Source organism: Trachypithecus francoisi, unplaced genomic scaffold, assembly GCF_009764315.1.
Source record: "Trachypithecus francoisi isolate TF-2019V2 unplaced genomic scaffold, Tfra_2.0 Lachesis_group8, whole genome shotgun sequence".
NCBI classification, from domain to species: Eukaryota; Metazoa; Chordata; class Mammalia; order Primates; family Cercopithecidae; genus Trachypithecus; species Trachypithecus francoisi.
The window spans coordinates 36,596,690-36,608,716 of record NW_022681473.1 but is presented as its reverse complement, the minus strand read 5'-3'; the positions used below and the strand labels follow the sequence as shown (position 1 = coordinate 36,608,716).

Sequence of the window (12,027 nt, the reverse complement as noted above, 5' to 3'; positions counted from 1 at the left end):
TATCTTAAGAACTCTGCCATGTTAATGGGCATTATGAATCCTGGAAAAAGGAGTGTAACATGTTGCATTTCCCAAACTTACTTGACAACAGATACACTGGTATTTGGTTGGGGATTGAAGTTTGGAAAATGCTGTGCGATACAGGGTCAATGTTCTTCTCTCTTTCTTCTTCATTCTCATAAGAGCATGTATAATTCTTTATAGCACTTATCACAATATTTACATATCATTCTCTTCATTAGGTTTGAATTTCATGAGAGCAAGGACTATGTATTCAGAAATGTTTTAATCCCCAGTGTTTAGTACATTGCGGGTAATACATTTTTTTAGTCTATACAATTTCTGGTAACCTCAGACGCAATTCAGTTGATAGGCAGACTAAATAAATAGTTTTCTTTTTTTTTTTTTTTTTTGAGCTGTGAAAACAAAGGGGGTGGTTTAAAATCACTCCAATATATTTTAGCCTTGTAGAACGTGCTTAAAAAGTAAGGCTAGGCATGGTGGCTCCCTCCTATAATCACAGCACTTTGGGCAGCCAAGGTAGGAGGAATAGCACTTGAGCTCAGGAGCTCAAGACGAGCCTAGGCAACATAGAGAGACCCTATCTCTACATAAAAATTTAAAAATTAGCTGGGTGTGGTGGTGCTCACCTATAGTCCCAGCTATTCAGGGAGCTAAAATGGAGGATCCCTTGATCCCAGGGTTCAAGGCTGCAGTGTGAGCTATGTCATGCCATTGCACTTCACCTTGGGTGATAATGAGGCCCTATTTCTTAGTATTAAAAAAATTCCTGTGCAGAAAGGTGCTCTATGAAAACTAGGCACAGGAGTAAAAAAAAGAATAGAGAAAAAAACAAAAATGCATTCTTAAAATGCCCAAATACAAGTTGTATAACTCAGGTGGCAAGAGAAATCTAGAAGTTTAATTATGGAAAATAAACTGAGTAGATGGTTTAAATACAGCCTGGAAGGTTTAGGCTGATGAAATTTGGTCTGTTAAAATCCTTAGCATCAGTTACTAAATAGGGTAAAACTAAAATTTTTTTTTTTTTTTTTTTGAGACGGAGTGTCGCTCTCACCCAGGCTGGAGTGCAGTGGCCTGGAGTGCAGTGGCGTGATCTCCGCTCACTGCAAGCTCCACCTCCTGGGTTCACGCCGTTCTCCTGCCTCAGCCTCCCCAGTAGCTGGGACCACCACCATGCCCTGCTAATTTTTTGCATTTTTAGTAGAGACAGGTTTCACCGGGTTAGCCAGGATGGTCTAGATCTCCTGACCTTGTGATCCGCCCGCCTCGGCCTCCCAAAGTGCTGGGATTACAGGCGTGAGCCACCACACCCGACCTACATTTTTTTTTAAAGACAATTTTTTTTCATACTTAAGTCATTCTAAGTCTTTATATTTTTAGAACCTAAGTACTACTTTGTAAATTCGAGAATGTTCCATTAATGTATACATTAGGAAAATTTTATACTTCATTTCGGATGCTGAAATCTTTTAGTCCAGTACCTAATTTGAATAAACATTACTCAGATGCTTCAGGGATTTTCAATGACCCTTTATCTTACCCACTGTCTTTAGTCCAGGCTGAAAGTGGAATAAGCTTGGCAGAACCTTTAAGTTAACATATCAAATCCCCTTCCTACCCACTCCATTTTACAACTGAGAAGAGTAAGTAACTGTGTTATGCCATTCATAAAATGACTACTTTATGCCAAGTATGCACTAAATGCTTCTGAACATTTTTTACCTGATTTTCACAATAATCCTGTGACAAGTGTTATGATTTCATCCTAGAATGGAGAAACTCAGAAGTAAAGTGTTTTACCCCATATCAAATAGCCATAGAAAAAGTGAGTGATCTGAAAATTGAACTTAGAGCCCTTTCTCTGATGGTCAGCGACATTTCCCTTACACAATGTTTTATTAGCAGAAGTATTGTCATTTTTTATGCTTTTTCATAGGAGTGATTAAAATGTATATGCATAAACATAGTGCTTGCACATAACATGACCAAGACTTAAGTGAAGACAACTATTTAATAACAGACATATAAAATATTAATGGAAATACTATGTTCCCTGGATGCATTGCTTCAACATTATAATTAAATTTTACACAAATAAATTTACCCACTTACTATAATTCCAATCAAAATTTTTATTTTTATATACTTTGATTCTGAATTTAATTTGGAGCAATAAATATATTGGAATACCCAAGATAATTTTGAAAAGAATGTTGAAAGATGATTGTGGGCTGGTGATGGAGAAGATGATAGGGAGAAGGTTGTCCCACCTGATAGCAAAACTTACTGGAAAAAATATTTAATAATAATTAAAATAACCTGGTATTTGCAGAAAAACAGGAGAAATGTATCAATGGAATGCAATTGAAAATCCAGAAGCAGATCCATCTATGTATAGAAATGTAGTATATGATCAAGAGGGTACTTCAAATCAGTACAAAAGGAATGTACTGCTTAATAAATAGGATAGTTGACTATGTCTTTTTCTTAAAAAAAAAAAAAGTTAGATTTGAACCTCATATACTAAAAAACAAATTTTGTGTGGATTAAATATTCAAATGTAAGAAATAAAACCAGAAATACATAAAAAAATAGAGTTGATTGTATCTGTAATCTTAGAGTGGGGAAAGCCTTCCTAAATTTAATAAAACCTAAAACTACTATTAAAAAAAGTCTATAAAAATGTTTAATTTTTGAATGGCAGAAACTCTACAAAATTAAAAGACATTCACAGTTCAGGAAAAAATGTTTTCAACTATATAAATAGTTGACAAAGGGTTAATATCCTTATTTTATAAACAGCTCTTCTAAATCAATAAAGCAGAGACCAACATCACATCAAGAAAATGGACAAAGGATTTGTTCAAGCAATTTCTAGCTGGAATCAACTGGCTATTAGATTTGAAAAGATGTCCAACCTTACTAATTACCAAAGAAATGAAAATTAAAACAGTAGTAAGCTAAGACTTACGTACTATCAGACTATCTATCTGATAGTCTATCTATCTGATAGACCTACTATCAGAGTTAAAGAGTGATAGCTTCTAGTACTGGTAAGGGTGTGAGGAGAAGGACTCTCATATACTATTGAAGGAAGTAAATTGACATAATCTATTTAGAGAGTATATTTAGAAATATTGATCCAAATTTAAGTTGATCTAACAGCTCCAAGAGACGTACAAGATTCACATACAGTTCCAAATATTTTTCCCAGACTGTGACTGTCATTTTACTTTGTAGAGTTTTTCTGCTTTGTAGAATTTTAAAATGTACAGTTCACCTGTTTATTACATCATTTTTTGTGTGTGATGGAAAAAATAAAAACCATCCTAAATGTTCCTTCTGTGGTGACAATGTGAGCTCCACCAGAGACCACTTCTATCTTATTTACTATTGTGTTTCCAGTTGGCTGGTACTTGACACCACAAACATTTGTTAAATGAACAAACGAAATGAATTATAATGCATTTATACAACTGAAATTATTTGTAAAGATAAGTAAACTAAGTTTGTAGATTATTTTACAGATGATTCTCTTCTTATAAATATATGTGTATATATTTTATATATGCACATATACTCATATATATATTTTTTCATACATGTGTATGAAGAAAAAAGGATATATGCCTTTTGGTTGCCTCTTGAGGTAGAATGTAAAAACTAGTGACATTAACTGTTGACTTCATATACAAATGATAATATTTCCTTTGGCTTTCTTTTTTTTTTTTTTTTCATTTTTTTTAACAATGACTATGTTTATAACTTGGAAGTACAAATGTAGTCATTCTTTCAATCCACCAACTGTTCTTGGTGCAAAGGTTTTATAGCAGTGAATACAGTCTCTATTTTCCCTGAGTCTGTATTCTAGTAGGGGAAGACAGATGGCAAAGAAAGAAATATTTATTTCTGATAAGGTGTTATGAAGAAAATTAAACCAAAGTAGAGGGACTAGTGACATGGTGCTGTTTTTCATAAGCATAGTTAGAGACTGCCTTTTGAATTATGTGGTATTTGAAAAGATACTTGAATAAAGTAGGGAGTAAGCTACCCAGGGCTATGAAGGTAGATCTTCTAAGTACAGGTCAAAGGACTAAGGCAGGACCATGCCAAATTTCAGTTAAGAGCAAGGTCAGGGGATGTTGGAGTTGTTGACATGATTAATTTTTGTATTTAAAAGGATCAGTCTGGTGGTGGATGTGTGGAAAAGATGATGATGGCTTAGACTAGGGTCATAGTGGTAGAGCTGGTAAGAGGTGATGAGGTTCTGGATATATCCCAGATATAGAGGCATCAGAATTTGCTGATGTGAGACAAAGAAAACAGAAAGGATATCAAACTGTCAAGAGTCTTAAAATACACCACCATCAACAAACCTGATCTGCAATGTGAGAATGGAGTGCCTCTAATAAGGCAGAACACTTTAACAATTTTCTTTCACAGCTAGGGTCAATCCCTTATGTCATGAATTTTCCCAGCATTACTGTGAGAGAAATAAGTGCCAAATAATGTCTCAAAATTGTATTGAAATTAGAACTTGTTCCCATGCTGGGTTTAGTGTATGCTTTCTTTTAAAAGTGTATTTAACATGAAAACATCTTCCCATTAAATGTAGCTTAGCCTTTAATTTCCTTTTGTAGTCAGTTTTACTAACACATTTTTCTATTTTAAAGTATAAGGAGGAAAACAGTTCTGCTCTTTTGAAGAATTTAGAAAATTTGTGGTTTAGGATTTTATAGTTGTTAAGTGAAAAAAGTTTACATAAAATCTTAACAATATTGTACATTAATCTTTGGGGAAAAACTTGAACTTAAATCACTGAAGATATTGAGGACTTTTTAAAACTTAAATTTCCAAATTTTAACATTATATTATCATGTCTCATTTTATTCTGCAAAAGAAATATGCAAAACTAAAGTTCACCTTGGACATTTCCTCTATGTCAGATAATAAAGGCTTCCACACTTGGATTTTCTGAGGTTAAAATTATTTGGGGGTGCTCCGTTGCATGTACAAATAATTGATTAATCAAGGATGTTCTCAATCATTATCAGGTATAATTAAGTGCATGCAATCAGTTATATTGAGATGGTGAAATTGCTGGCAAATTTGAGAGTTCACTTGCTCCAACAAAAATCATACATTGCTTCCCATGATCACGTTTAGCCAAAAAGTAGCATAGAGGACTGGACCTATATCATGACATTTAAAAAGTATTTTCATAATGCTTTTAGTGACTAAAATTATGATGCTGCTCATTTAGTCACTTACTGATACGACTGAATATTATGCTCTTTATAGACCCACCCTGTCAGATTCACGACTACACCAAATGTCATGTTGAGGTCTGAAGGGAGTGGGTGGATAAGCAGAAAGAACACTCGGGGCCGTAGGCAGGTGAAAGATGATTTTATTTAGCAGCAGCTCTCATCGATAGCTTTCTTATACTTGCACTCTACACTGTTCGCCTTTATTTCAGCTGTTTGCTCCAGCTCTGTGGCTCCTGCTGCCCCCATGCCTGCAGCTGCATGGCTGACTCTCCCTTGGCTTCAGGGTCAGCAGCTTAACTCTTTCTCTCTCTGGGCACGAGCGAGCCGAGCTTTGTCCCGGCTCCCCTCCGTCTGTCTGCAAAGATGGATAGCTCTGACTCTCTCTTTCTCTGGGTGCCTACACCTGCACAGTATCAGCAGGGCAATTATACCTTTTACAGACAATATTGGCATAGAACCAAGTGATGTCCTTCCCATGTTATGGCTACATGGCTGTGATAACAAGTGGAGTTATACGCGTTTTCCCTGAACTCACTGAGTAATGCAGGATGTAAACATCCTTCCTTGGCCTATCCTTGACCAAAGCACAGCCATGTTCCTTGAACTCCACCCTCTAGGCTGAGGTAGACATAGGTCTTGGATACACAGGTTATATATATAAGCTTTGAGTACATAGGTGCGAAAGACACACACAGGCTTTATACATAAGTTTTGGGCACATAGGTTTAATATACAGACTTGGCACACAGGGCGTACACACCCGATGATGTGAATGAAACTGCACTAATGATCCTGGATTTTTATCAATTTTTTAAATTTATTATCTATTCATTATCTTCTCAACAAACATTTATTGAGTGTTTTCTAAAGTAGTTTTTAATCTTGGCTGCATGTCAAAATCCTCTGTGAAGCTTTTTAAAAGTAGTGATTCCTGAATAATAAACCCCTGAAACTGATTCAGTAGATCTAGAGTGCAGCCAGGCATTTTTGTCAAAAGCACCACAGGTGACTGTGATGTACAGTCAGAATTAAGAATCACAAGCTTCTCTGTCAAGTACTAAGATTATAAGAGTAAACGTGAAATAGTTCTTATTCACAAGGAGATCAGAGTCAAATGAGTGAGATAAACAAGTAAATGAGTAATTACAGAAGAGTATGATAAGTACTCTACTGGGGTAAGCACACCTATTCTCATATACATTGGTACTAGGTTAACTAAGTCTATTCATGGACTATAACACACAAAAAGGAGATTTTCTCTCATCATCAAACCTAATGACACAAATTGTGATTTTCCACCTTACCTACTCTATTCCTTAATCAGATGAATTAGCCATACTAGACTCTGTGGTGAAACTCAGCAGACGAAAAAGCAGAACGACAAGTTTCTATTTCTGATAGCAGTATATGGGAGATGAGAAGGAGGTGAAAAAGAGTTGCAAAACAGTGAGCTCCTCGAAGGCAGGGACCATTTTTCTGTCTTACTAATATTTTTCTCCCTGTGGCCTCATTCAGAGTCCAGCATAAGAGTAGGCATTGAATCTGTTAGTTTTTTTTTAATCTTGTTTTCTTGATTAAATCAGGAGCCAGCTGTTCTTGCCTAGCTTGTGCATTCCTAAGATAACTCTGTTCCTTGCTCTCTGAACAGTGACTTTCACAAGAAAACCATTTTTGCTTCTTCAGAGGCACAGGACTTTTATTGTCTTTAAGCTTAATAATTCATAGAACCTTGCTAATCCTTCATGGTTGGATTGTTTTTTCTTATCCATGTGTCCCATTGCCAGTTGATGTTTTGTTCTTACTACTGTAATTTCCATTATCACATGCCATTTTATTTTTATTTTTATGTATTTTGAGACAGGGTCTCACTCTGTTGCCCAGGCTAGAATGCAGTGGTGCAATCATGGCTCACTGCAGTCTCAACCTCGCCAGACTCAGATGATCCTCCCGCCTCAGCCTCTGGAGTAGCTGGGACTACAGGCATGCACCACCATGCCTGGCTAAATTGTAGGTGTTTTTATTGTTTATTTTATTTTTTGTTTTGTTTTGTTTTTTGAGAGACAGGGTTTCACCATGTTGCCCAAGATTGGTCTTGAACTCCTGGTGTCAAGCCATCTGCCTGCGTTAGCCTCCCAAAGTGCTCCCAAATCCCTCCCTCCTAAAGGGATTACAAGCATGAGCCATCGTGCCCGGCATCCCATGCTGTTTATATTCTTTTGTTTCTTTTTAATTTCATTTTACACGATCTGCTTTGATAACCTTTCTTCCTAAAAATTACAGACATGAGGTACCAGTATAAAGGAAGGATGGAACTGGAAATTTAACCTATCTAAAATAAGGGAAGATATGTGCCTTTGATCCCCTCCAGAGAAGTACCAAAAAAGCTCCACAAAACACATTGCTCATTGCAGACCTCTTGTCATCTCTTGGTCCCTAAAGATGAGACTTAACGAGGTTGACAAGACCACATCTAGAAATATCTTCCAGGAAATCCATCAGGCATAATCCAGGTCAGAATTCCCCAAACAAGAGTAAGAAGTCCCCAGAAGGAAAGCTTCATAAATTAAGGTTCCCCTATTATCTTGAAGACCATCTATTCCCAAATATAGCTGAGTTGTTATGTCCATTCTGCATGACTTTATGACATTGGCAAGGCCAAATTAGATCTTATAAAGAAAAGCTTATCTGATTGCAGTGGTTTTGTCAGCTGCAGATTCATATATATTAGGGGATATACTTAATGTGAACATGATTTATATAAACTTGAAATTGTGTAATATAAAATACTAGTAAAATCTCACTTTGGGTGAATGCTTTGAAAATCGATTTCATCAAATGAAAGGAATTAGGAATGTCATAGTTTCACAGCTAGCTAACTAAATGAATTATAAATTATGTCCATCCTTCTGCCACAAGAAGGTGCTATTTTAGCTAGTAAGCCCAAATGTCTAACAAACTTTAATGTCAAATTAACCAATGCTGTTGTTTATATTAGAACTACGTGGTGATTTCAGACATTTTTTGTTGTTTTTTTGGTTTTGTTGTGAAACATTCCATTTTCATTAATTTTAAAAAACATATTTACTGACAATAGTATGCAAACATTTATTGAGCTTTCTGCCTTTCTATTATTTTATGAATTAAGAAATTCTGCATTAAAATGTCAAGAAAGTTAAGCAGTTATGTTGAACCATGCTTTTAATTTCTGGAAAATGTTAGAGATAATGCTAAGAAATTTAAAAAGTATGTATATAGCAAAAATATCCTACAGTACTTATTGATTTATGTGCTCCATGAATGTTTACTTCCTATTTTACATGAAAATATATGTACATTAAAATGTATTTTATATTATATTTCTTCTTTGAGAAAAGTAGTTTTGAATGATGCAAGATTTGAATCATGCAAGGTCTTCAAGAATGCAGCTGGTACCAAGACAGAGATATAGACCAATGGAACAGAACAGAGTCCTCAGAAATAATACCACACATCTACAACGATCTGATCTTTGACAAACCTGACAAAAACAAGAAATGGGGAAAGGATTCCCTATTTAATAAATGGTGCTGGGAAAACTGGCTAGCCATATGTAGAAAGCTGAAACTGGATCCCTTCCTTACACCTTATATGAAAATTAATTCAAGATGGATTAGAGACTAAAATGTTAGACCTAAAACCATAAAAACCCTAGAGGAAAACCTAGGCAATACCATTCAGGACATAGGCATGGGCAAGGACTTCATGTCTAAAACACCAAAAGCAATGGCAACAAAAGCCACAATTAACAAATGGGATCTAATTAAACTAAAGAGGTTCTGCGCAGCAAAAGAAACTACTATCAGAGTGAACAGGCAACCTACAGAATGGGAGAAAAGTTTTGCAATATGCTTATCTGACACAGGGCTAATATCCAGAACCTACAAAGAACTCAAACAGATTTACAAGAAAAAGACAACCCCTTCAAAAAGTGGGCGAAGGATATGAACAGACACTTGTCAAAAGAAGACATTTATGCAGCCAACAGACACACGAAAAAATGCTCATCATCACTGGCCATCAGAGAAATGCAAATCAAAACCACAATGAGATACCATCTCACACCAGTTAGAATGGCGATCATTAAAAAGTCAGGAAACAACAGGTGCTGGAGAGGATGTGGAGGAATAGGAACACTTTTACACTATTGGTGGGACTGTAAACTAGTTCAACCGTTGGGGAAGACAGTGTGGCAATTCCTCAAGGATCTAGAACTAGAAATACCATTTGACCCACCCATCCCATTACTGGGTATATACCCGAAGGATTACGTATCATGCTGCTGTAAAGACACATGCACAGGTATGTTTATTGTGGCACTAATCCCAATAGCAAAGACTTGGAACCAACGCAAATGTCCATCAATGACAGACTGGATTAAGAAAATGTGGCATGTATACACCACGGAATACTATGCAGCCATAGAAAAGGATGAGTTCATGTCCTTTGTAGGGACATGGATGCTGCTGGCAACCATCATTCTCAGCAACCTATCGCAAGAACAGAAAACCAAACACCACATGTTCTCACTCATAGGTGAGAATTGAACAATGAGAACACTTGGACACAGGAAGGGGAACATCACACACCAGGGCCTGTCATGGGGTGCGGAGATGGGGGAGGGATAGTATTAGGAGATATACCTAATGTAAATGATGAGTTAATGGGTGCAGCACACCAACATGGCACATATATACATATGTAACAAACCTGCACATTGTGCACATGTACCGTAGAACTTAAAGTATAATAAAAATAACAATAAATAAATAAAAATAAGAATGCAACCTTTCTGACACTTCCTCTGAGTCCAGGCTTCAAAATATAAATAGTTGCATGTTTGTTCAGATTCTTAGAATACTCTGAAACACATTTCCCAGTGACCCAAACTCTTATCAGGAAAATGGAGGAATTGAATAGCAAGTGGTAAGAAGCTGACCTTCCTCTTCAGTTTTGATGTTGACATCATGTTCCTGAGAGACCTCGTTGTTGGAAGATAAATCCCCTAGTGTCTTAACATTCTCTACACTTTTGGCAAAGTAATTTTTGTAGAGGAAAGAGAGAACCATCACACCAATTTGGTTTACTTTAAACCACCATGTTCTCAGTTCTCTGATACATGCAAGATTTCTCTCCTTCTCTGATTTAGTTCCCATAGAAGATTAATCTACTATGCCTGAACTTTACTACTAGGTGTTCAGATTACTGAAATGTGAACTAAGGTGCCAGCCTTGTATAATTAACTTTTCTTTAAGAAACATGCTAAGGAGATTAAAATGCCAAGATTGCAGTTATCTTCTGAGATCTTCATTAAGAACAAATTTGTACTAGAAACATTGCTTCTCTACGGAATAATACTCTACAGGAACATGGTTCAAAATCAAGGAAAAATTTTTGTATAAATCTATTGAACATTATACTTTAATATCTTGTTTGTGTGCCAGTGGTTATAAGCTTAAGGAAAATTATATTTATGGGTTTATTTAGAAATTAGTAAATAATTTTTGCTTATCTCAATTATTGAAGTAGATGGAACGTATCTATTTTGATATGCATGTTTTAAAATATGATATAAATAATATACATGTATTCTGCAGTTTACTTCTTTTATGTATTCTAGATATATGTCCCTTATTAGACTTATGATTTGCAAATATTTTCCCATTCTCTGACTTGTCTTTCATTTCTTGATGGTGTCATTTGAATGAGAAAGGTTTTTAATTTTGATCAAGTCCAATTTATCTATGTTTTTCTTTTGTTGTTCACAATTTTGGTGTCATATGTAAGAATCTTTTGCAACATTCAAAGTCATGAAGATTTAGCCTTATGTTTTATTCTAAGATTTTTATAGTTTGTACTTACAATTAGGTCTTTGATCTATTTTGAGTTTGTTTTTGTATGTGATGTAAGAGCCTAGTTACATTCTTTTACATGTGGCTATCCAATTTTCTCAGCATTGTTTGTTCAAAAGGCTTTTCCCAATTGAACGGTCTTGGCACTCTTGTCAAAAATTAGTTGACTGTATAGGTATGGGTTTATTTCTTCACTCTCAATTACATTCTATTTTTCTCTATATCTACTGCTTTGCCAGTACCACACTGCCTTATCATTGCTTTGTAGTAAGCTTTCAAATTCATAAATGTAAGTCCTGCTACTTTATTCTTTTTTTTCCAAGATTATTTGGGCTGTTCTGGATGCCTTGTAATTTCGTATGAATTTTAAAATCAGCTTATTAATTTGTACAAAGAAGTCAGCTGGAATTCTGATAGGGATTACGTTGAATCTTAGATCAGTTTGGGTAGTATTGCCATCTTCCAATCTTTGAACATACAGTAGTTAAGTGTTCCAATATTTGAACATTCAGTAGTTTTCCGTTTATATAAGTCTTTAATTTATTTCAAAAATGTTTTACACCTATGGCCTTACCACTTCATTCTCATCTGTATATCCAAATGATCATCTGCCCTCATTTTATTTCAGCTTAACATATTTCCTTTCAATGTCTTTAATGCAGACCTGTTCACAGTGGATTGTCTCACTTTTTATTTCTTTTAAAATGTCTTCGAACCTTTATTTTTTTTTTTTTTTGAATAAATATCTTAGTAGACTTAGCCTTCATGGTAAATAGTTTTCTTCTCAACGCTGTTTATGTTTTCCACTATCTTCTGGCCTCCAGTGTGCTCATAAAAACATAGCT

The 12,027-nt window shown here is 35.4% G+C and overlaps 1 protein-coding gene across 5 annotated transcripts in view; it reads left to right on the top strand.

Annotated features, from left to right (window-relative positions):
- METTL15 (methyltransferase like 15) overlaps positions 1 to 12,027 on the top strand; it is a 474,150-nt gene that overhangs the window by 225,636 nt on the left and 236,487 nt on the right. The window lies entirely within an intron of this gene.